At 43.7% G+C, this 21354-nt stretch overlaps 37 non-coding genes across 37 annotated transcripts; all 37 read left to right on the top strand.

The window, feature by feature from the left end:
- Positions 1 to 397: 397 nt before the first annotated feature.
- Positions 398 to 479, top strand: trnas-uga (transfer RNA serine (anticodon UGA)). Its single transcript has one exon. It is a non-coding gene; the product is annotated as a tRNA-Ser (tRNA).
- Positions 480 to 690: 211 nt separating this feature from the next.
- On the top strand, positions 691 to 772 carry trnas-cga (transfer RNA serine (anticodon CGA)). The gene has a single exon. It is a non-coding gene; the product is annotated as a tRNA-Ser (tRNA).
- Positions 773 to 1441: 669 nt separating this feature from the next.
- trnas-uga (transfer RNA serine (anticodon UGA)) lies at positions 1442 to 1523 on the top strand. Its single transcript has one exon. It is a non-coding gene; the product is annotated as a tRNA-Ser (tRNA).
- A 211-nt stretch (positions 1524 to 1734) lies between these two features.
- Positions 1735 to 1816, top strand: trnas-cga (transfer RNA serine (anticodon CGA)). The gene has a single exon. It is a non-coding gene; the product is annotated as a tRNA-Ser (tRNA).
- Positions 1817 to 2493: 677 nt separating this feature from the next.
- On the top strand, positions 2494 to 2575 carry trnas-uga (transfer RNA serine (anticodon UGA)). The gene has a single exon. It is a non-coding gene; the product is annotated as a tRNA-Ser (tRNA).
- Positions 2576 to 2786: 211 nt separating this feature from the next.
- On the top strand, positions 2787 to 2868 carry trnas-cga (transfer RNA serine (anticodon CGA)). The gene has a single exon. It is a non-coding gene; the product is annotated as a tRNA-Ser (tRNA).
- Positions 2869 to 3537: 669 nt separating this feature from the next.
- On the top strand, positions 3538 to 3619 carry trnas-uga (transfer RNA serine (anticodon UGA)). Its single transcript has one exon. It is a non-coding gene; the product is annotated as a tRNA-Ser (tRNA).
- A 211-nt stretch (positions 3620 to 3830) lies between these two features.
- trnas-cga (transfer RNA serine (anticodon CGA)) lies at positions 3831 to 3912 on the top strand. The gene has a single exon. It is a non-coding gene; the product is annotated as a tRNA-Ser (tRNA).
- A 677-nt stretch (positions 3913 to 4589) lies between these two features.
- On the top strand, positions 4590 to 4671 carry trnas-uga (transfer RNA serine (anticodon UGA)). Its single transcript has one exon. It is a non-coding gene; the product is annotated as a tRNA-Ser (tRNA).
- A 211-nt stretch (positions 4672 to 4882) lies between these two features.
- Positions 4883 to 4964, top strand: trnas-cga (transfer RNA serine (anticodon CGA)). The gene has a single exon. It is a non-coding gene; the product is annotated as a tRNA-Ser (tRNA).
- Positions 4965 to 5632: 668 nt separating this feature from the next.
- trnas-uga (transfer RNA serine (anticodon UGA)) lies at positions 5633 to 5714 on the top strand. The gene has a single exon. It is a non-coding gene; the product is annotated as a tRNA-Ser (tRNA).
- Positions 5715 to 5925: 211 nt separating this feature from the next.
- Positions 5926 to 6007, top strand: trnas-cga (transfer RNA serine (anticodon CGA)). The gene has a single exon. It is a non-coding gene; the product is annotated as a tRNA-Ser (tRNA).
- A 677-nt stretch (positions 6008 to 6684) lies between these two features.
- Positions 6685 to 6766, top strand: trnas-uga (transfer RNA serine (anticodon UGA)). Its single transcript has one exon. It is a non-coding gene; the product is annotated as a tRNA-Ser (tRNA).
- A 211-nt stretch (positions 6767 to 6977) lies between these two features.
- On the top strand, positions 6978 to 7059 carry trnas-cga (transfer RNA serine (anticodon CGA)). The gene has a single exon. It is a non-coding gene; the product is annotated as a tRNA-Ser (tRNA).
- A 669-nt stretch (positions 7060 to 7728) lies between these two features.
- Positions 7729 to 7810, top strand: trnas-uga (transfer RNA serine (anticodon UGA)). Its single transcript has one exon. It is a non-coding gene; the product is annotated as a tRNA-Ser (tRNA).
- Positions 7811 to 8021: 211 nt separating this feature from the next.
- trnas-cga (transfer RNA serine (anticodon CGA)) lies at positions 8022 to 8103 on the top strand. The gene has a single exon. It is a non-coding gene; the product is annotated as a tRNA-Ser (tRNA).
- A 677-nt stretch (positions 8104 to 8780) lies between these two features.
- On the top strand, positions 8781 to 8862 carry trnas-uga (transfer RNA serine (anticodon UGA)). The gene has a single exon. It is a non-coding gene; the product is annotated as a tRNA-Ser (tRNA).
- A 211-nt stretch (positions 8863 to 9073) lies between these two features.
- Positions 9074 to 9155, top strand: trnas-cga (transfer RNA serine (anticodon CGA)). Its single transcript has one exon. It is a non-coding gene; the product is annotated as a tRNA-Ser (tRNA).
- A 678-nt stretch (positions 9156 to 9833) lies between these two features.
- On the top strand, positions 9834 to 9915 carry trnas-uga (transfer RNA serine (anticodon UGA)). The gene has a single exon. It is a non-coding gene; the product is annotated as a tRNA-Ser (tRNA).
- Positions 9916 to 11826: 1911 nt separating this feature from the next.
- Positions 11827 to 11908, top strand: trnas-cga (transfer RNA serine (anticodon CGA)). Its single transcript has one exon. It is a non-coding gene; the product is annotated as a tRNA-Ser (tRNA).
- A 664-nt stretch (positions 11909 to 12572) lies between these two features.
- On the top strand, positions 12573 to 12654 carry trnas-uga (transfer RNA serine (anticodon UGA)). Its single transcript has one exon. It is a non-coding gene; the product is annotated as a tRNA-Ser (tRNA).
- A 211-nt stretch (positions 12655 to 12865) lies between these two features.
- trnas-cga (transfer RNA serine (anticodon CGA)) lies at positions 12866 to 12947 on the top strand. Its single transcript has one exon. It is a non-coding gene; the product is annotated as a tRNA-Ser (tRNA).
- Positions 12948 to 13624: 677 nt separating this feature from the next.
- Positions 13625 to 13706, top strand: trnas-uga (transfer RNA serine (anticodon UGA)). Its single transcript has one exon. It is a non-coding gene; the product is annotated as a tRNA-Ser (tRNA).
- A 211-nt stretch (positions 13707 to 13917) lies between these two features.
- trnas-cga (transfer RNA serine (anticodon CGA)) lies at positions 13918 to 13999 on the top strand. The gene has a single exon. It is a non-coding gene; the product is annotated as a tRNA-Phe (tRNA).
- A 678-nt stretch (positions 14000 to 14677) lies between these two features.
- Positions 14678 to 14759, top strand: trnas-uga (transfer RNA serine (anticodon UGA)). Its single transcript has one exon. It is a non-coding gene; the product is annotated as a tRNA-Ser (tRNA).
- A 210-nt stretch (positions 14760 to 14969) lies between these two features.
- On the top strand, positions 14970 to 15051 carry trnas-cga (transfer RNA serine (anticodon CGA)). The gene has a single exon. It is a non-coding gene; the product is annotated as a tRNA-Ser (tRNA).
- Positions 15052 to 15729: 678 nt separating this feature from the next.
- Positions 15730 to 15811, top strand: trnas-uga (transfer RNA serine (anticodon UGA)). The gene has a single exon. It is a non-coding gene; the product is annotated as a tRNA-Ser (tRNA).
- Positions 15812 to 16022: 211 nt separating this feature from the next.
- trnas-cga (transfer RNA serine (anticodon CGA)) lies at positions 16023 to 16104 on the top strand. The gene has a single exon. It is a non-coding gene; the product is annotated as a tRNA-Leu (tRNA).
- A 678-nt stretch (positions 16105 to 16782) lies between these two features.
- Positions 16783 to 16864, top strand: trnas-uga (transfer RNA serine (anticodon UGA)). The gene has a single exon. It is a non-coding gene; the product is annotated as a tRNA-Ser (tRNA).
- Positions 16865 to 17074: 210 nt separating this feature from the next.
- trnas-cga (transfer RNA serine (anticodon CGA)) lies at positions 17075 to 17156 on the top strand. Its single transcript has one exon. It is a non-coding gene; the product is annotated as a tRNA-Ser (tRNA).
- Positions 17157 to 17834: 678 nt separating this feature from the next.
- Positions 17835 to 17916, top strand: trnas-uga (transfer RNA serine (anticodon UGA)). The gene has a single exon. It is a non-coding gene; the product is annotated as a tRNA-Ser (tRNA).
- A 211-nt stretch (positions 17917 to 18127) lies between these two features.
- Positions 18128 to 18209, top strand: trnas-cga (transfer RNA serine (anticodon CGA)). The gene has a single exon. It is a non-coding gene; the product is annotated as a tRNA-Leu (tRNA).
- Positions 18210 to 18887: 678 nt separating this feature from the next.
- trnas-uga (transfer RNA serine (anticodon UGA)) lies at positions 18888 to 18969 on the top strand. Its single transcript has one exon. It is a non-coding gene; the product is annotated as a tRNA-Ser (tRNA).
- A 211-nt stretch (positions 18970 to 19180) lies between these two features.
- Positions 19181 to 19262, top strand: trnas-cga (transfer RNA serine (anticodon CGA)). The gene has a single exon. It is a non-coding gene; the product is annotated as a tRNA-Ser (tRNA).
- A 678-nt stretch (positions 19263 to 19940) lies between these two features.
- trnas-uga (transfer RNA serine (anticodon UGA)) lies at positions 19941 to 20022 on the top strand. Its single transcript has one exon. It is a non-coding gene; the product is annotated as a tRNA-Ser (tRNA).
- Positions 20023 to 20232: 210 nt separating this feature from the next.
- On the top strand, positions 20233 to 20314 carry trnas-cga (transfer RNA serine (anticodon CGA)). The gene has a single exon. It is a non-coding gene; the product is annotated as a tRNA-Ser (tRNA).
- A 677-nt stretch (positions 20315 to 20991) lies between these two features.
- Positions 20992 to 21073, top strand: trnas-uga (transfer RNA serine (anticodon UGA)). Its single transcript has one exon. It is a non-coding gene; the product is annotated as a tRNA-Ser (tRNA).
- Positions 21074 to 21354: the final 281 nt, after the last annotated feature.

Genomic DNA, 21354 nt, shown 5'->3' with positions numbered 1-21354 from the left:
TCAGACGTTGGACCTGAATTTCAATGGGGTCTCCCCACACATGTTTTAACCTTGCTCGAAGCGTATATAGCCCACTTGTGCTTTCTCCTCATCACTTTCCTTTTATTCACAATGGCCAAGTGTTTTAAGCGTTGGAAATGAAATCCATTGTTTTCTCCCCATACAGTTTTTAAGCTGCTCGCAGCGCATTGACAAACCAGTCTATATTTGTAACATGTGACTTGATATGGATAATGTGCTGAATGCATGGACTTGTCCATTGATTCAAGTGCTCAGAATATATATTCCTTGACAAACAGTTCAAATAGGCTCTTCAGTAGATAGTCTAGTCTTTACAGAAGTAAAATGGACAGAATGAGATAGCCGACTGGTTAAGGCCTGGTGGTTAATATAGCGAGCTGCGATGGCCGAGTGGTTAAGGCGTTGGATTTGAATTCTAATGGGGTCTCCCTGCGCAGGTTCAATCCCTGCTCGCAGCGCAATGGCAAGCCATTCTTTCTTTTTAACATATACTTGGTGACTTGATATGGATAATGTGTGCACTTGTCCTTTCATTCAAGTGCTCAGAATGTATCTTCCATGACAAACATTTCAAGTCGGTACTTCAGTAGCGATGATCTGGACGTTTTAGAGTTAAAATGGACAGAACGAGATAGCGGACTGGTTAGGGCGTGGAAGGTAATCGAGCAAGCTGTGATGGCCGAGAGATTAAGGCGTTGGACTCGAAATCCAATGGGGTCTCCCCGCGCAGGTTCGAACCCTGCTCGCAGCGTTATGACAAACCAGTCCTCATTCTGAACATATCCTTGGTGACATGATATGGATAGTCTTTTTAATGCATGGACTTGTCCAGTGATTAAAGTGCTCAGAAATCTTTTGTGTGAGCTAATTCAGAAAGCTGTAATGGCCGAGTGGTTAAGGCGTGATTTGGCACACTAAGTTCAATATGTCTTGCAATCAAGTTTACCATTTTGCACCAATGATGTCTGTTTTCAAATCCCAATTACTTTACTTGAATTCCAACAGCTGCAACGGCCGAGTTTTTCAGACGTTGGACCTGAATTTCAATGGGGTCTCCCCACACATGTTTTAACCTTGCTCGAAGCGTATATAGCCCACTTGTGCTTTCTCCTCATCACTTTCCTTTGATTCACAATGGCCAAGTGTTTTAAGCGTTGGAAATGAAATCCATTGTTTTCTCCCCGTACAGTTTTTAAGCTGCTCGCAGCGCATTGACAAACCAGTCTATATTTGTAACATGTGACTTGATATGGATAATGTGCTGAATGCATGGACTTGTCCATTGATTCAAGTGCTCAGAATATATATTCCTTGACAAACAGTTCAAATAGGCTCTTCAGTAGATAGTCTAGTCTTTACAGAAGTAAAATGGACAGAATGAGATAGCCGACTGGTTAAGGCCTGGTGGTTAATATAGCGAGCTGCGATGGCCGAGTGGTTAAGGCGTTGGATTTGAAATCCAATGGGCTCTCCCTGCGCAGGTTCGAACCCAACTCGCAGCGCAATGGCAAGCCATTCTTTCTTTTTAACATATACTTGGTGACTTGATATGGATAATGTGTGCACTTGTCCTTTCATTCAAGTGCTCAGAATGTATCTTCCATGACAAACATTTCAAGTCGGTACTTCAGTAGCGATGATCTGGACGTTTTAGAGTTAAAATGGACAGAACGAGATAGCGGACTGGTTAGGGCGTGGAAGGTAATAGAGCAAGCTGTGATGGCCGAGAGATTAAGGCGTTGGACTCGAAATCCAACGCGGTCTCCCCGCGCAGGTTCGAACCCTGCTCGCAGCGTTATGACAAACCGGTCCTCATTCTGAACATGTCCTTGGTGACATGATATGGATAGTCTTTTTAACGCATGGACTTGTCCAGTGATTAAAGTGCTCAGAAATCTTTTGTGTGAGCTTATTCAGAAAGCTGTGATGGCCGAGTGGTTAAGGCGTGATTTGCCACAATAAGTTCAATATGTCTTGCAATCAAGTTTACCATTTTGCACCAATGATGTCTGTTTCCAAATCCCAATTACTTTACTTGAATTCCAACAGCTGCAACGGCCGAGTTTTTCAGACGTTGGACCTGAATTTCAATGGGGTCTCCCCATACATGTTTTAACCTTGCTCTAAGCGTATATAGCCCACTTGTGCTTTCTCCTCATCACTTTCCTTTGATTCACACAGCTGCAATGGCCAGGTGTTTTAAGCGTTGGAAATGAAATCCATTGTTTTCTCCCCGTACAGTTTTTAAGCTGCTCGCAGCGCATTGACAAACCAGTCTATATTTGTAACATGTGACTTGATATGGATAATGTGCTGAATGCATGGACTTGTCCATTGATTCAAGTGCTCAGAATATATATTCCTTGACAAACAGTTCAAATAGGCTCTTCAGTAGATAGTCTAGTCTTTACAGAAGTAAAATGGACAGAATGAGATAGCCGACTGGTTAAGGTCTGGTGGTTAATATAGCGAGCTGCGATGGCCGAGTGGTTAAGGCGTTGGACTTGAAATCCAATGGGGTCTCCCTGCGCAGGTTCGAACCCTGCTCGCAGCGCAATGGCAAACCATTCTTTATTTTTAACATATACTTGGTGACTTGATATGGATAATGTGTGCACTTGTCCTTTGATTCAAGTGCTCAGAATGTATCTTCCATGACAAACATTTCAAGTCGGTACTTCAGTAGCGATGATCTGGACGTTTTAGAGTTAAAATGGACAGAACGAGATAGCGGACTGGTTAGGTCGTAGAAGGTAATAGAGCAAGCTGTGATGGCCGAGAGGTTAAGGCGTTGGACTCGAAATCCAATGGGGTCTCCCCGCGCAGGTTCGAACCCTGCTCGCAGCGTTATGACAAACCAGTCCTCATTCTGAACATATCCTTGGTGACTTGATATGGATAGTCTCTTTAATGCATGGACTTGTCCAGTGATTAAAGTGCTCAGAAATCTTTTGTGTGAGCTAATTCAGAAAGCTGTAATGGCCGAGTGGTTAAGGCGTGATTTGGCACACTAAGTTCAATATGTCTTGCAATCAAGTTTACCATTTTGCACCAATGATGTCTGTTTTCAAATCCCAATTACTTTACTTGAATTCCAACAGCTGCAACGGCCGAGTTTTTCAGACGTTGGACCTGAATTTCAATGGGGTCTCCCCACACATGTTTTAACCTTGCTCGAAGCGTATATAGCCCACTTGTGCTTTCTCCTCATCACTTTCCTTTGATTCACAATGGCCAAGTGTTTTAAGCGTTGGAAATGAAATCCATTGTTTTCTCCCCGTACAGTTTTTAAGCTGCTCGCAGCGCATTGACAAACCAGTCTATATTTGTAACATGTGACTTGATATGGATAATGTGCTGAATGCATGGACTTGTCCATTGATTCAAGTGCTCAGAATATATATTCCTTGACAAACAGTTCAAATAGGCTCTTCAGTAGATAGTCTAGTCTTTACAGAAGTAAAATGGACAGAATGAGATAGCCGACTGGTTAAGGCCTGGTGGTTAATATAGCGAGCTGCGATGGCCGAGTGGTTAAGGCGTTGGATTTGAAATCCAATGGGCTCTCCCTGCGCAGGTTCGAACCCAACTCGCAGCGCAATGGCAAGCCATTCTTTCTTTTTAACATATACTTGGTGACTTGATATGGATAATGTGTGCACTTGTCCTTTCATTCAAGTGCTCAGAATGTATCTTCCATGACAAACATTTCAAGTCGGTACTTCAGTAGCGATGATCTGGACGTTTTAGAGTTAAAATGGACAGAACGAGATAGCGGACTGGTTAGGGCGTGGAAGGTAATAGAGCAAGCTGTGATGGCCGAGAGATTAAGGCGTTGGACTCGAAATCCAACGCGGTCTCCCCGCGCAGGTTCGAACCCTGCTCGCAGCGTTATGACAAACCGGTCCTCATTCTGAACATGTCCTTGGTGACATGATATGGATAGTCTTTTTAACGCATGGACTTGTCCAGTGATTAAAGTGCTCAGAAATCTTTTGTGTGAGCTTATTCAGAAAGCTGTGATGGCCGAGTGGTTAAGGCGTGATTTGCCACAATAAGTTCAATATGTCTTGCAATCAAGTTTACCATTTTGCACCAATGATGTCTGTTTCCAAATCCCAATTACTTTACTTGAATTCCAACAGCTGCAACGGCCGAGTTTTTCAGACGTTGGACCTGAATTTCAATGGGGTCTCCCCATACATGTTTTAACCTTGCTCTAAGCGTATATAGCCCACTTGTGCTTTCTCCTCATCACTTTCCTTTGATTCACACAGCTGCAATGGCCAGGTGTTTTAAGCGTTGGAAATGAAATCCATTGTTTTCTCCCCGTACAGTTTTTAAGCTGCTCGCAGCGCATTGACAAACCAGTCTATATTTGTAACATGTGACTTGATATGGATAATGTGCTGAATGCATGGACTTGTCCATTGATTCAAGTGCTCAGAATATATATTCCTTGACAAACAGTTCAAATAGGCTCTTCAGTAGATAGTCTAGTCTTTACAGAAGTAAAATGGACAGAATGAGATAGCCGACTGGTTAAGGTCTGGTGGTTAATATAGCGAGCTGCGATGGCCGAGTGGTTAAGGCGTTGGACTTGAAATCCAATGGGGTCTCCCTGCGCAGGTTCGAACCCTGCTCGCAGCGCAATGGCAAACCATTCTTTATTTTTAACATATACTTGGTGACTTGATATGGATAATGTGTGCACTTGTCCTTTGATTCAAGTGCTCAGAATGTATCTTCCATGACAAACATTTCAAGTCGGTACTTCAGTAGCGATGATCTGGACGTTTTAGAGTTAAAATGGACAGAACGAGATAGCGGACTGGTTAGGTCGTAGAAGGTAATAGAGCAAGCTGTGATGGCCGAGAGGTTAAGGCGTTGGACTCGAAATCCAATGGGGTCTCCCCGCGCAGGTTCGAACACTGCTCGCAGCGTTATGACAAACCAGTCCTCATTCTGAACATATCCTTGGTGACATGATATGGATAGTCTTTTTAATGCATGGACTTGTCCAGTGATTAAAGTGCTCAGAAATCTTTTGTGTGAGCTTATTCAGAAAGCTGTAATGGCCGAGTGGTTAAGGCGTGATTTGGCACACTAAGTTCAATATGTCTTGCAATCAAGTTTACCATTTTGCACCAATGATGTCTGTTTTCAAATCCCATTACTTTACTTGAATTCCAACAGCTGCAACGGCCGAGTTTTTCAGACGTTGGACCTGAATTTCAATGGGGTCTCCCCACACATGTTTTAACCTTGCTCGAAGCGTATATAGCCCACTTGTGCTTTCTCCTCATCACTTTCCTTTGATTCACAATGGCCAAGTGTTTTAAGCGTTGGAAATGAAATCCATTGTTTTCTCCCCGTACAGTTTTTAAGCTGCTCGCAGCGCATTGACAAACCAGTCTATATTTGTAACATGTGACTTGATATGGATAATGTGCTGAATGCATGGACTTGTCCATTGATTCAAGTGCTCTGAATATATATTCCTTGACAAACAGTTCAAATAGGCTCTTCAGTAGATAGTCTAGTCTTTACAGAAGTAAAATGGACAGAATGAGATAGCCGACTGGTTAAGGCCTGGTGGTTAATATAGCGAGCTGCGATGGCCGAGTGGTTAAGGCGTTGGATTTGAAATCCAATGGGCTCTCCCTGCGCAGGTTCGAACCCAACTCGCAGCGCAATGGCAAGCCATTCTTTCTTTTTAACATATACTTGGTGACTTGATATGGATAATGTGTGCACTTGTCCTTTGATTCAAGTGCTCAGAATGTATCTTCCATGACAAACATTTCAAGTCGGTACTTCAGTAGCGATGATCTGGACGTTTTAGAGTTAAAATGGACAGAACGAGATAGCGGACTGGTTAGGGCGTGGAAGGTAATAGAGCAAGCTGTGATGGCCGAGAGATTAAGGCTTTGGACTCGAAATCCAACGGGGTCTCCCCGCGCAGGTTCGAACCCTGCTCGCAGCGTTATGACAAACCAGTCCTCATTCTGAACATGTCCTTGGTGACATGATATGGATAGTCTTTTTAATGCATGGACTTCTCCAGTGATTAAAGTGCTCAGAAATCTTTTGTGTGAGCTTATTCAGAAAGCTGTGATGGCCGAGTGGTTAAGGCGTGATTTGCCACAATAAGTTCAATATGTCTTGCAATCAAGTTTACCATTTTGCACCAATGATGTCTGTTTCCAAATCCCAATTACTTTACTTGAATTCCAACAGCTGCAACGGCCGAGTATTTCAGACGTTGGACCTGAATTTCAATGGGGTCTCCCCACACATGTTTTAACCTTGCTCTAAGCGTATATAGCCCACTTGTGCTTTCTCCTCATCACTTTCCTTTGATTCACACAGCTGCAATGGCCAGGTGTTTTAAGCGTTGGAAATGAAATCCATTGTTTTCTCCCCGTACAGTTTTCAAGCTGCTCGCAGCGCATTGACAAACCAGTCTATATTTGTAACATGTGACTTGATATGGACAATGTGCTGAATGCATGGACTTGTCCATTGATTCAAGTGCTCAGAATATATATTCCTTGACAAACAGTTCAAATAGGCTCTTCAGTAGATAGTCTAGTCTTTACAGAAGTAAAATGGACAGAATGAGATAGCCGACTGGTTAAGGCCTGGTGGTTAATATAGCGAGCTGCGATGGCCGAGTGGTTAAGGCGTTGGATTTGAAATCCAATGGGGTCTCCCTGCGCAGGTTCGAACCCTGCTCGCAGCGCAATGGCAAGCCATTCTTTCTTTCTAACATATACTTGGTGACTTGATATGGATAATGTGTGCACTTGTCCTTTCATTCAAGTGCCCAGAATGTATCTTCCATGACAAACATTTCAAGTCGGTACTTCAGTAGCGATGATCTGGACGTTTTAGAGTTAAAATGGACAGAACGAGATAGCGGACTGGTTAGGGCGTAGAAGGTAATAGAGCAAGCTGTGATGGCCGAGAGGTTAAGGCGTTGGACTCGAAATCCTATGGGGTCTCCTCGCGCAGGTTCGAACCCTGCTCGCAGCGTTATGACAAACCAGTCCTCATTCTGAACATATCCTTGGTGACTTGATATGGATAGTCTCTTTAATGCATGGACTTGTCCAGTGATTCAAGTGCTCAGAATACTTTTGTGTGAGCTTATTCAGAAAGCTGTGATGGCCGAGTGGTTAAGGCGTGATTTGGCACAATAAGTTCAATATGTCGTGCAATCAAGTTTACCATTTTGCACCAATGATGTCTGTTTCCAAATCCCAATTACTTTACTTGAATTCCAACAGCTGCAACGGCCGAGTTTTTCAGACGTTGGACCTGAATATCAATGGGGTCTCCCCACACATGTTTTAACCTTGCTCGAAGCGTATATAGCCCACTTGTGCTTTCTCCTCATCACTTTCCTTTGATTCACAATGGCCAAGTGTTTTAAGCGTTGGAAATGAAATCCATTGTTTTCTCCCCGTACAGTTTTTAAGCTACTCGCAGCGCATTGACAAACCAGTCTATATTTGTAACATGTGACTTGATATGGATAATGTGCTGAATGCATGGACTTGTCCATTGATTCAAGTGCTCAGAATATATATTCCTTGACAAACAGTTCAAATAGGCTCTTCAGTAGATAGTCTAGTCTTTACAGAAGTAAAATGGACAGAATGAGATAGCCGACTGGTTAAGGCCTGGTGGTTAATATAGCGAGCTGCGATGGCCGAGTGGTTAAGGCGTTGGATTTGAAATCCAATGGGGTCTCCCTGCGCAGGTTCGAACCTAACTCGCAGCGCAATGGCAAGCCATTCTTTCTTTTTAACATATACTTGGTGACTTGATATGGATAATGTGTGCACTTGTCCTTTCATTCAAGTGCTCAGAATGTATCTTCCATGACAAACATTTCAAGTCGGTACTTCAGTAGCGATGATCTGGACGTTTTAGAGTTAAAATGGACAGAACGAGATAGCGGACTGGTTAGGGCGTGGAAGGTAATAGAGCAAGCTGTGATGGCCGAGAGATTAAGGCGTTGGACTCGAAATCCAACGGGGTCTCCCCGCGCAGGTTCGAACCCTGCTCGCAGCGTTATGACAAACCAGTCCTCATTCTGAACATGTCCTTGGTGACATGATATGGATAGTCTTTTTAATGCATGGACTTGTCCAGTGATTAAAGTGCTCAGAAATCTTTTGTGTGAGCTTATTCAGAAAGCTGTGATGGCCGAGTGGTTAAGGCGTGATTTGGCACAATAAGTTCAATATGTCTTGCAATCAAGTTTACCATTTTGCACCAATGATGTCTGTTTCCAAATCCCAATTACTTTACTTGAATTCCAACAGCTGCAACGGCCGAGTTTTTCAGACGTTGGACCTGAATTTCAATGGGGTCTCCCCACACATGTTTTAACCTTGCTCTAAGCGTATATAGCCCACTTGTGCTTTCTCCTCATCACTTTCCTTTGATTCACACAGCCGCAATGGCCAAGTGTTTTAAGCGTTGGAAATGAAATCCATTGTTTTCTCCCCGTACAGTTTTTAAGCTGCTCGCAGCGCATTGACAAACCAGTCTATATTTGTAACATGTGACTTGATATGGATAATGTGCTGAATGCATGGACTTGTCCATTGATTCAAGTGCTCAGAATATATATTCCTTGACAAACAGTTCAAATAGGCTCTTCAGTAGATAGTCTAGTCTTTACAGAAGTAAAATGGACAGAATGAGATAGCCGACTGGTTAAGGCCTGGTGGTTAATATAGCAAGCTGCGATGGCTGAGTGGTTAAGGCGTTGGATTTGAAATCCAATGGGGTCTCCCTGCGCAGGTTCGAACCCTGCTCGCAGCGCAATGGCAAGCCATTCTTTCTTTTTAACATATACTTGGTGACTTGATATGGATAATGTGTGCACTTGTCCTTTCATTCAAGTGCTCAGAATGTATCTTCCATGACAAACATTTCAAGTCGGTACTTCAGTAGCGATGATCTGGACGTTTTAGAGTTAAAATGGACAGAACGAGATAGCGGACTGGTTAGGGCGTGGAAGGTAATAGAGCAAGCTGTGATGGCCGAGAGATTAAGGCGTTGGACTCGAAATCCAATGGGGTCTCCCCGCGCAGGTTCGAACCCTGCTCGCAGTGTTATGACAAACCAGTCCTCATTCTGAACATATCCTTGGTGACATGATATGGATAGTCTCTTTAATGCATGGACTTGTCCAGTGATTCAAGTGCTCAGAAATCTTTTGTGTGAGCTTATTCAGAAAGCTGTAATGGCCGAGTGGTTAAGGCGTGATTTGGCACAATAAGTTCAATATGTCGTGCAATCAAGTTTACCATTTTGCACCAATGATGTCTGTTTCCAAATCCCAATTACTTTAGTTGAATTCCAACAGCTGCAACGGCCGAGTTTTTCAGACGTTGGACCTGAATTTCAATGGGGTCTCCCCACACATGTTTTAACCTTGCTCGAAGCGTATATAGCCCACTTGTGCTTTCTCCTCATCACTTTCCTTTGATTCACACAGCCGCAATGGCCAAGTGTTTTAAGCGTTGGAAATGAAATCCATTGTTTTCTCCCCGTACAGTTTTTAAAGCTGCTCGCAGCGCATTGACAAACCAGTCTATATTTGTAACATGTGACTTGATATGGATAATGTGCTGAATGCATGGACTTGTCCATTTATTCAAGTGCTTAGAATATATATCCCTTGACAAACAGTTCAAATAGGCTCTTCAGTAGATAGTCTGGTCTTTACAGAAGTAAAATGGACAGAATGAGATAGCCGACTGGTTAAGGCCTGGTAGTTAAAAGAGCGAGCTGCGATGGCCGAGTGGTTAAGGCGTTGGACTTGAAATCCAATGGGGTCTCCCTGCGCAGGTTCGATCCCTGCTCGCAGCGCAATGGCAAACCATTCTTTCTTTTAACATATACTTCAATCAAATCAAATCAAATCAATCAAATTTATTTTTATATAGCCCTTCGTACATCAGCTGATATTCTCAAAGTGCTGTACAGAAACCCAGCCTAAAACCCCAAACAGCAAGCAAAGCATGTGAAAGAAGCACGGTGGCTAGGAAAAACTCCCTAGGAAAAACTCCCTAGAAAGGCCAAAAACCTAGGAAGAAACCTAGAGAGGAACCAGGCTATGAGGGGTGGCCAGTCCTCTTCTGGCTGTGCAGGGTGGATATTAAAACAGAACATGGTCAAAATGTTAAAATGTTAAAATGTTCATAAATGACCAGCATGGTCAAATAATAATAATCATAGTAGTTGTCGAGGGTGCAACAAGCACGTCCGGTGAACAGGTCAGGGTTCCATAGCCGCAGGCAGAACAGTTGAAACTGGAGCAGCAGCACGGCCAGGTGGACTGGGGACAGCAAGGAGTCATCATACCAGGTAGTCCTGAGGCATGGTCCTAGGGCTCAGGTCCTCCGAGAGAAAGACAGAAAGAGAGAAAGAGAGAATTAGAGAGAGCATATTTAAATACACACAGGACACCGGATAAGACAAGAGAAATACTCCAGATGTAACAGACTGACCCTAGCCCCCCGACACATAAACTACTGCAGCATAAATACTGGAGGCTGAGACAGGAGGGATCAGAAGACACTGTGGCCCCATCCGATGATACCCCCGGACAGGGCCAAACAGGCAGGATATAACCCCACCCACTTTGCCAAAGCACAGCCCCCACACCACTAGAGGGATGTCTCCAACCACCAACTTACCGTCCTAAGACAAGGCCGAGTATAGCCCACAACGATCTCCGCCATGGCACAACCCAAGGGGGGGGGGGGGGGCGCCAACCCAGACAGGAAGACCACGTCAGTGACTCAACCCACTCAAGTGACGCACCCCTCCCATGGACGGCATGGAAGAACACCAGTAGGCCAGTGACTCAGCCTCTGTAAAAGGGTTAGAGGCAGAGAATCCCAGTGGAAAGAGGGGAACCGGCAAGGCAGAGACAGCAAGGGCGGTTCGTTGCTCCAGCCTTTCCGTTCACCTTCACACTCCTGGGCCAGACTATACTTAATCATAGGACCTACTGAAGAGATAAGTCTTCAGTAAAGACTTAAAGGTTGAGACTGAGTCTGCGTCTCTCACATTGGTAGGCAGACCATTCCATAAAAATGGAGCTCTATAGGAGAAAGCCCTACCTCCAGCCGTTTGCTTAGAAATTCTAGGGACAATTAGGAGGCCTGCGTCTTGTGACCGTAGCGTACGTGTAGGTATGTACGGCAGGACCAAATCGGAAAGATAGGTAGGAGCAAGCCCATGTAATGCTTTGTAGGTTAGCAGTAAAACCTTGAAATCAGCCCTTGCCTTAACAGGAAGCCAGTGTAGGGAGGCTAACACTGGAGTAATATGATCAAATTTTTTGGTTCTAGTCAGGATTCTAGCAGCCGTATTTAGCACTAACTGAAGTTTATTTAGTGCTTTATCCGGGTAGCCGGAAAGTAGAGCATTGCAGTAGTCCAGCCTAGAAGTAACAAAAGCATGGATTAATTTTTCTGCGTCATTTTTGGACAGAAAATTTCTGATTTTTGCAATGTTACGTAGATGGAAAAAAGCTGTCCTTGAAACAGTCTTGATATGTTCTTCAAAAGAGAGATCAGGGTCCAGATCTCTCTTTTGGTGACTTGATATGGATAATGTGTGCATTTGTCCTTTGATTCAAGAGCTCAGAATGTATCTTCCATGACAAACATTTCAAGTCGGTACTTCAGTAGCGATGATCTGGACGTTTTAGAGTTAATATGGACAGAACGAGATAGCGGACTGGTTAGGGCGTAGAAGGTAATAGAGCAAGCTGTGATGGCCGAGAGGTTAAGGCGTTGGACTCGAAATCCTATGGGGTCTCCTCGCGCAGGTTCGAACCCTGCTCGCAGCGTTATGACAAACCAGTCCTCATTCTGAACATATCCTTGGTGACTTGATATGGATAGTCTCTTTAATGCATGGACTTGTCCAGTGATTCAAGTGCTCAGAAATCTTTTGTGTGAGCTTATTCAGAAAGCTGTAATGGCCGAGTGGTTAAGGCGTGATTTGGCACAATAAGTTCAATATGTCGTGCAATCAAGTTTACCATTTTGCACCAATGATGTCTGTTTCCAAATCCCAATTACTTGAATTCCAACAGCTGCAACGGCCGAGTTTTTCAGACGTTGGACCTGAATTTCAATGGGGTCTCCCCACACATGTTTTAACCTTGCTCGAAGCGTATATAGCCCACTTGTGCTTTCTCCTCATCACTTTCCTTTGATTCACAATGGCCAAGTGTTTTAAGCGTTGGAAATGAAATCCATTGTTTTCTCCCCGTACAGTTTTTAAGCTGCTCGCAGCGCATTGACAAACCAGTCTATATTTGTAAAATGTGACTTGATATGGATAATGTGCTGAATGCATGGACTTGTCCATTGATTCAAGTGCTCAGAATATATATTCCTTGACAAACAGTTCAAATAGGCTCTTCAGTAGATAGTCTAGTCTTTACAGAAGTAAAATGGACAGAATGAGATAGCCGACTGGTTAAGGCCTGGTGGTTAATATAGCGAGCTGCGATGGCCGAGTGGTTAAGGCGTTGGATTTGAAATCCAATGGGGTCTCCCTGCGCAGGTTCGAACCCTGCTCGCAGCGCAATGGCAAGCCATTCTTTATTTTTAACATATACTTGGTGACTTGATATGGATAATGTGTGCACTTGTCCTTTCATTCAAGTGCCCAGAATGTATCTTCCATGACAAACATTTCAAGTCGGTACTTCAGTAGCGATGATCTGGACGTTTTAGAGTTAAAATGGACAGAACGCGATAGCGGACTGGTTAGGGCGTGGAAGGTAATAGAGCAAGCTGTAATGGCCGAGAGATTAAGGCGTTGGACTCGAAATCCAACGGGGTCTCCCCGCGCAGGTTCGAACCCTGCTCGCAGCGTTATGACAAACCAGTCCTCATTCTGAACATGTCCTTGGTGACATGATATGGATAGTCTTTTTAATGCATGGACTTGTCCAGTGATTAAAGTGCTCAGAAATCTTTTGTGTGAGCTTATTCAGAAAGCTGTGATGGCCGAGTGGTTAAGGCGTGATTTGGCACAATAAGTTCAATATGTCTTGCAATCAAGTTTACCATTTTGCACCAATGATGTCTGTTTCCAAATCCCAATTACTTTACTTGAATTCCAACAGCTGCAACGGCCGAGTTTTTCAGACGTTGGACCTGAATTTCAATGGGGTCTCCCCACACATGTTTCAACCTTGCTCTAAGCGTATATAGCCCACTTGTGCTTTCTCCTCATCACTTTCCTTTGATTCACACAGCCGCAATGGCCAAGTGTTTTAAGCGTTGGAAATGAAATCCATTGTTTTCTCCCCGTACAGTTTTTAAGCTGCTCGCAGCGCATTGACAAACCAGTCTATATTTGTAACATGTGACTTGATATGGATAATGTGCTGAATGCATGGACTTGTCCATTGATTCAAGTGCTCAGAATATATATTCCTTGACAAACAGTTCAAATAGGCTCTTCAGTAGATAGTCTAGTCTTTACAGAAGTAAAATGGACAGAATGAGATAGCCGACTGGTTAAGGCCTGGTGGTTAATATAGCGAGCTGCGATGGCCGAGTGGTTAAGGCGTTGGATTTGAAATCCAATGGGGTCTCCCTGCGCAGGTTCGAACCCTGCTCGCAGCGCAATGGCAAGCCATTCTTTCTTTTTAACATATACTTGGTGACTTGATATGGATAATGTGTGCACTTGTCCTTTCATTCAAGTGCTCAGAATGTATCTTCCATGACAAACATTTCAAGTCGGTACTTCAGTAGCGATGATCTGGACGTTTTAGAGTTGAAATGGACAGAACGAGATAGCGGACTGGTTAGGGCATGGAAGGTAATAGAGCAAGCTGTGATGGCCGAGAGATTAAGGCGTTGGACTAAAAATCCAATGGGGTCTCCCCGCGCAGGTTCGAACCCTGCTCGCAGCGTTATGACAAACCAGTCCTCATTCTGAACATATCCTTGGTGACTTGATATAGATAGTCTCTTTAATGCATGGACTTGTCCAGTGATTCAAGTGCTCAGAAATCTTTTGTGTGAGCTTATTCAGAAAGCTGTAATGGCCGAGTGGTTAAGGCGTGATTTGGCACAATAAGTTCAATATGTCGTGCAATCAAGTTTACCATTTTGCACCAATGATGTCTGTTTCCAAATCCCAATTACTTTAGTTGAATTCCAACAGCTGCAACGGCCGAGTTTTTCAGACGTTGGACCTGAATTTCAATGGGGTCTCCCCACACATGTTTTAACCTTGCTCGAAGCGTATATAGCCCACTTGTGCTTTCTCCTCATCACTTTCCTTTGATTCACACAGCCGCAATGGCCAAGTGTTTTAAGCGTTGGAAATGAAATCCATTGTTTTCTCCCCGTACAGTTTTTAAAGCTGCTCGCAGCGCATTGACAAACCAGTCTATATTTGTAACATGTGACTTGATATGGATAATGTGCTGAATGCATGGACTTGTCCATTTATTCAAGTGCTTAGAATATATATCCCTTGACAAACAGTTCAAATAGGCTCTTCAGTAGATAGTCTGGTCTTTACAGAAGTAAAATGGACAGAATGAGATAGCCGACTGGTTAAGGCCTGGTAGTTAAAAGAGCGAGCTGCGATGGCCGAGTGGTTAAGGCGTTGGACTTGAAATCCAATGGGGTCTCCCTGCGCAGGTTCGATCCCTGCTCGCAGCGCAATGGCAAACCATTCTTTCTTTTAACATATACTTGGTGACTTGATATGGATAATGTGTGCATTTGTCCTTTGATTCAAGAGCTCAGAATGTATCTTCCATGACAAACATTTCAAGTCGGTACTTCAGTAGCGATGATCTGGACGGTTTAGAGTTAATATGGACAGAACGAGATAGCGGACTGGTTAGGGCGTAGAAGGTAATAGAGCAAGCTGTGATGGCCGAGAGGTTAAGGCGTTGGACTGGAAATCCAATGGGGTCTCCCCGCGCAGGTTCGAACCCTGCTCGCAGCGTTATGACAAACCAGTCCTCATTCTGAACATATCCTTGGTGACTTGATATAGATAGTCTCTTTAATGCATGGACTTGTCCAGTGATTCAAGTGCTCAGAAATCTTTTGTGTGAGCTTATTCAGAAAGCTGTAATGGCCGAGTGGTTAAGGCGTGATTTGGCACAATAAGTTCAATATGTCGTGCAATCAAGTTTACCATTTTGCACCAATGATGTCTGTTTCCAAATCCCAATTACTTTACTTGAATTCCAACAGCTGCAACGGCCGAGTTTTTCAGACGTTGGACCTGAATTTCAATGGGGTCTCCCCACACATGTTTTAACCTTGCTCGAAGCGTATATAGCCCACTTGTGCTTTCTCCTCATCACTTTCCTTTGATTCACACAGCTGCAATGGCCAAGTGTTTTAAGCGTTGGAAATGAAAATAATTTTTTTCTCCCCGTACAGTTTTTAAAGCTGCTCGCAGCGCATTGACAAACCAGTCTATATTTGTAACATGTGACTTGATATGGATAATGTGCTGAATGCATGGACTTGTCCATTGATTCAAGTGCTCAGAATATATATTCCTTGACAAACAGTTCAAATAGGCTCTTCAGTAGATAGTCTAGTCTTTACAGAAGTAAAATGGACAGAATGAGATAGCCGACTGGTTAAGGCCTGATGGTTAATATAGCGAGCTGCGATGGCCGAGTGGTTAAGGCGTTGGACTTGAAATCCAATGGGGTCTCCCTGCGCAGGTTCGAACCCTGCTCGCAGCGCAATGGCAAACCATTCTTTCTTTTTAACATATACTTGGTGACTTGATATGGATAATGTGTGCACTTGTCCTTTCATTCAAGTGCTCAGAATGTATCTTCCATGACAAACATTTCAAGTCGGTACTTCAGTAGCGATGATCTGGACGTTTTAGAGTTAAAATGGACAGAACGAGATTGCGGACTGGTTAGGGCGTGGAAGGTGATAGAGCAAGCTGTGATGGCCGAGAGATTAAGGCGTTGGACTCAAAATCCAATGGGGTCTCCCCGCGCAGGTTCGAACCCTGCTCGCAGCGTTATGACAAACCAGTCCTCATTCTGAACATATCCTTGGTGACTTGATATAGATAGTCTCTTTAATGCATGGACTTGTCCAGTGATTCAAGTGCTCAGAAATCTTTTGTGTGAGCTTATTCAGAAAGCTGTAATGGCCGAGTGGTTAAGGCGTGATTTGGCACAATAAGTTCAATATGTCGTGCAATCAAGTTTACCATTTTGCACCAATGATGTCTGTTTCCAAATCCCAATTACTTTACTTGAATTCCAACAGCTGCAACGGCCGAGTTTTTCAGACGTTGGACCTGAATTTCAATGGGGTCTCCCCACACATGTTTTAACCTTGCTCGAAGCGTATATAGCCCACTTGTGCTTTCTCCTCATCACTTTCCTTTGATTCACACAGCCGCAATGGCCAAGTGTTTTAAGCGTTGGAAATGAAATCCATTGTTTTCTCCCCGTACAGTTTTTAAAGCTGCTCGCAGCGCATTGACAAACCAGTCTATATTTGTAACATGTGACTTGATATGGATAATGTGCTGAATGCATGGACTTGTCCATTTATTCAAGTGCTTAGAATATATATCCCTTGACAAACAGTTCAAATAGGCTCTTCAGTAGATAGTCTGGTCTTTACAGAAGTAAAATGGACAGAATGAGATAGCCGACTGGTTAAGGCCTGGTAGTTAAAAGAGCGAGCTGCGATGGCCGAGTGGTTAAGGCGTTGGACTTGAAATCCAATGGGGTCTCCCTGCGCAGGTTCGATCCCTGCTCGCAGCGCAATGGCAAACCATTCTTTCTTTTAACATATACTTGGTGACTTGATATGGATAATGTGTGCATTTGTCCTTTGATTCAAGAGCTCAGAATGTATCTTCCATGACAAACATTTCAAGTCGGTACTTCAGTAGCGATGATCTGGACGGTTTAGAGTTAATATGGACAGAACGAGATAGCGGACTGGTTAGGGCGTAGAAGGTAATAGAGCAAGCTGTGATGGCCGAGAGGTTAAGGCGTTGGACTGGAAATCCAATGGGGTCTCCCCGCGCAGGTTCGAACCCTGCTCGCAGCGTTATGACAAACCAGTCCTCATTCTGAACATATCCTTGGTGACTTGATATAGATAGTCTCTTTAATGCATGGACTTGTCCAGTGATTCAAGTGCTCAGAAATCTTTTGTGTGAGCTTATTCAGAAAGCTGTAATGGCCGAGTGGTTAAGGCGTGATTTGGCACAATAAGTTCAATATGTCGTGCAATCAAGTTTACCATTTTGCACCAATGATGTCTGTTTCCAAATCCCAATTACTTTACTTGAATTCCAACAGCTGCAACGGCCGAGTTTTTCAGACGTTGGACCTGAATTTCAATGGGGTCTCCCCACACATGTTTTAACCTTGCTCGAAGCGTATATAGCCCACTTGTGCTTTCTCCTCATCACTTTCCTTTGATTCACACAGCTGCAATGGCCAAGTGTTTTAAGCGTTGGAAATGAAAATAATTTTTTTCTCCCCGTACAGTTTTTAAAGCTGCTCGCAGCGCATTGACAAACCAGTCTATATTTGTAACATGTGACTTGATATGGATAATGTGCTGAATGCATGGACTTGTCCATTGATTCAAGTGCTCAGAATATATATTCCTTGACAAACAGTTCAAATAGGCTCTTCAGTAGATAGTCTAGTCTTTACAGAAGTAAAATGGACAGAATGAGATAGCCGACTGGTTAAGGCCTGATGGTTAATATAGCGAGCTGCGATGGCCGAGTGGTTAAGGCGTTGGACTTGAAATCCAATGGGGTCTCCCTGCGCAGGTTCGAACCCTGCTCGCAGCGCAATGGCAAACCATTCTTTCTTTTTAACATATACTTGGTGACTTGATATGGATAATGTGTGCACTTGTCCTTTCATTCAAGTGCTCAGAATGTATCTTCCATGACAAACATTTCAAGTCGGTACTTCAGTAGCGATGATCTGGACGTTTTAGAGTTAAAATGGACAGAACGAGATTGCGGACTGGTTAGGGCGTGGAAGGTGATAGAGCAAGCTGTGATGGCCGAGAGATTAAGGCGTTGGACTCAAAATCCAATGGGGTCTCCCCGCGCAGGTTCGAACCCTGCTCGCAGCGTTATGACAAACCAGTCCTCATTCTGAACATATCCTTGGTGACTTGATATAGATAGTCTCTTTAATGCATGGACTTGTCCAGTGATTCAAGTGCTCAGAAATCTTTTGTGTGAGCTTATTCAGAAAGCTGTAATGGCCGAGTGGTTAAGGCGTGATTTGGCACAATAAGTTCAATATGTCGTGCAATCAAGTTTACCATTTTGCACCAATGATGTCTGTTTCCAAATCCCAATTACTTTACTTGAATTCCAACAGCTGCAACGGCCGAGTTTTTCAGACGTTGGACCTGAATTTCAATGGGGTCTCCCCACACATGTTTTAACCTTGCTCGAAGCGTATATAGCCCACTTGTGCTTTCTCCTCATCACTTTCCTTTGATTCACACAGCCGCAATGGCCAAGTGTTTTAAGCGTTGGAAATGAAAATCATTTTTTTCTCCCCGTACAGTTTTTAAAGCTGCTCGCAGCGCATTGACAAACCAGTCTATATTTGTAACATGTGACTTGATATGGATAATGTGCTGAATGCATGGACTTGTCCATTGATTCAAGTGCTCAGAATATATATTCCTTGACAAACAGTTCAAATAGGCTCTTCAGTATATAGTCTAGTCTTTACAGAAGTAAAATGGACAGAATGAGATAGCCGACTGGTTAAGGCCTGATGGTTAATATAGCGAGCTGCGATGGCCGAGTGGTTAAGGCGTTGGACTTGAAATCCAATGGGGTCTCCCTGCGCAGGTTCGAACCCTGCTCGCAGCGCAATTGCAAACCATTCTTTCTTTTTAACATATACTTGGTGACTTGATATGGATAATGTGTGCACTTGTCCTTTGATTCAAGTGCTCAGAATGTATCTTCCATGACAAACATTTCAAGTCGGTACTTCAGTAGCGATGATCTGGACGTTTTAGAGTCAAAATGGACAGAACGAGATAGCGGACTGGTTAGGGCGTGGAAGGTAATAGAGCAAGCTGTGATGGCCGAGAGGTTAAGGCGTTGGACTCGAAATCCAATGGGGTCTCCCTGCGCAGGTTCGAACCCTGCTCACAGCGTTATAACAAACCAGTCCTCATTCTGAACATATCCTTGGTGACTTGATATGGATAGTCTCTTTAATGCATGGACTTGTCCAGTGTTTCAAGTGCTCAGAAAACATTTGTGTGATCTTATTCAGAAAGCTGTGATGGCCGAGTGGTTAAGGCGTGATTTGGCACAATAAGTTCAATATGTCGTGCAATCAAGTTTACCATTTTGCACCAATGATGTCTGTTTCCAAATCCCAATTACTTTAGTTGAATTCCAACAGCTGCAACGGCCGAGTTTTTCAGACGTTGGACCTGAATTTCAATGGGGTCTCCCCACACATGTTTTAACCTTGCTCGAAGCGTATATAGCCCACTTGTGCTTTCTCCTCATCACTTTCCTTTGATTCACACAGCCGCAATGGCCAAGTGTTTTAAGCGTTGGAAATGAAATCCATTGTTTTCTCCCCGTACAGTTTTTAAAGCTGCTCGCAGCGCATTGACAAACCAGTCTATATTTGTAACATGTGACTTGATATGGATAATGTGCTGAATGCATGGACTTGTCCATTGATTCAAGTGCTTAGAATATATATCCCTTGACAAACAGTTCAAATAGGCTCTTCAGTAGATAGTCTGGTCTTTACAGAAGTAAAATGGACAGAATGAGATAGCCGACTGGTTAAGGCCTGGTAGTTAAAAGAGCGAGCTGCGATGGCCGAGTGGTTAAGGCGTTGGACTTGAAATCCAATGGGGTCTCCCTGCGCAGGTTCGATCCCTGCTCGCAGCGCAATGGCAAACCATTCTTTCTTTTAACATATACTTGGTGACTTGATATGGATAATGTGTGCATTTGTCCTTTGATTCAAGAGCTCAGAATGTATCTTCCATGACAAACATTTCAAGTCGGTACTTCAGTAGCGATGATCTGGACGTTTTAGAGTCAAAATGGACAGAACGAGATAGCGGACTGGTTAGGGCGTGGAAGGTAATAGAGCAAGCTGTGATGGCCGAGAGGTTAAGGCGTTGGACTCGAAATCCAATGGGGTCTCCCTGCGCAGGTTTGAACCCTGCTCACAGCGTTATGACAAACCAGCCCTCATTCTGAACATATCCTTGGTGACTTGATATGGATAGTCTCTTTAATGCATGGACTTGTCCAGTGATTCAAGTGCTCAGAAATCTTTTGTGTGAGCTTATTCAGAAAGCTGTAATGGCCGAGTGGTTAAGGCGTGATTTGGCACAATAAGTTCAATATGTCGTGCAATCAAGTTTACCATTTTGCACCAATGATGTCTGTTTCCAAATCCCAATTACTTTAGTTGAATTCCAACAGCTGCAACGGCCGAGTTTTTCAGACGTTGGACCTGAATTTCAATGGGGTCTCCCCACACATGTTTTAACCTTGCTCGAAGCGTATATAGCCCACTTGTGCTTTCTCCTCATCACTTTCCTTTGATTCACACAGCCGCAATGGCCAAGTGTTTTAAGCGTTGGAAATGAAATCCATTGTTTTCTCCCCGTACAGTTTTTAAGCTGCTCGCAGCGCATTGACAAACCAGTCTATATTTGTAACATGTGACTTGATATGGATAATGTGCTGAATGCATGGACTTGTCCATTGATTCAAGTGCTCAGAATATATATTCCTTGACAAACAGTTCAAATAGGCTCTTCAGTAGATAGTCTAGTCTTTACAGAAGTAAAATGGACAGAATGAGATAGCCGACTGGTTAAGGCCTGGTGGTTAATATAGCGAGCTGCGATGGCCGAGTGGTTAAGGCGTTGGATTTGAAATCCAATGGGGTCTCCCTGCGCAGGTTCGAACCCTGCTCGCAGCGCAATGGCAAGCCATTCTTTCTTTTTAACATATACTTGGTGACTTGATATGGATAATGTGTGCACTTGTCCTTTGATTCAAGTGCTCAGAATGTATCTTCCATGACAAACATTTCAAGTCGGTACTTCAGTAGCGATGATCTGGACGTGTTAGAGTTAAAATGGTCAGAACGATATAGCGGACTGGTTAGGGCGTGGAAGATAATAGAGCAAGCTGTGATGGCCGAGGGGTTAAGGCGTTGGACTACGCCCCCATTCTCATTGACGGGGCTGCAGTGGACCA

This window comes from Salmo salar, chromosome 03, assembly GCF_965601325.2.
Source record: "Salmo salar chromosome 03, fSalSal1, whole genome shotgun sequence".
Taxonomy (NCBI): Eukaryota; Metazoa; Chordata; class Actinopteri; order Salmoniformes; family Salmonidae; genus Salmo; species Salmo salar.
This window is presented reverse-complemented; position numbering and strand designations above follow the sequence as displayed.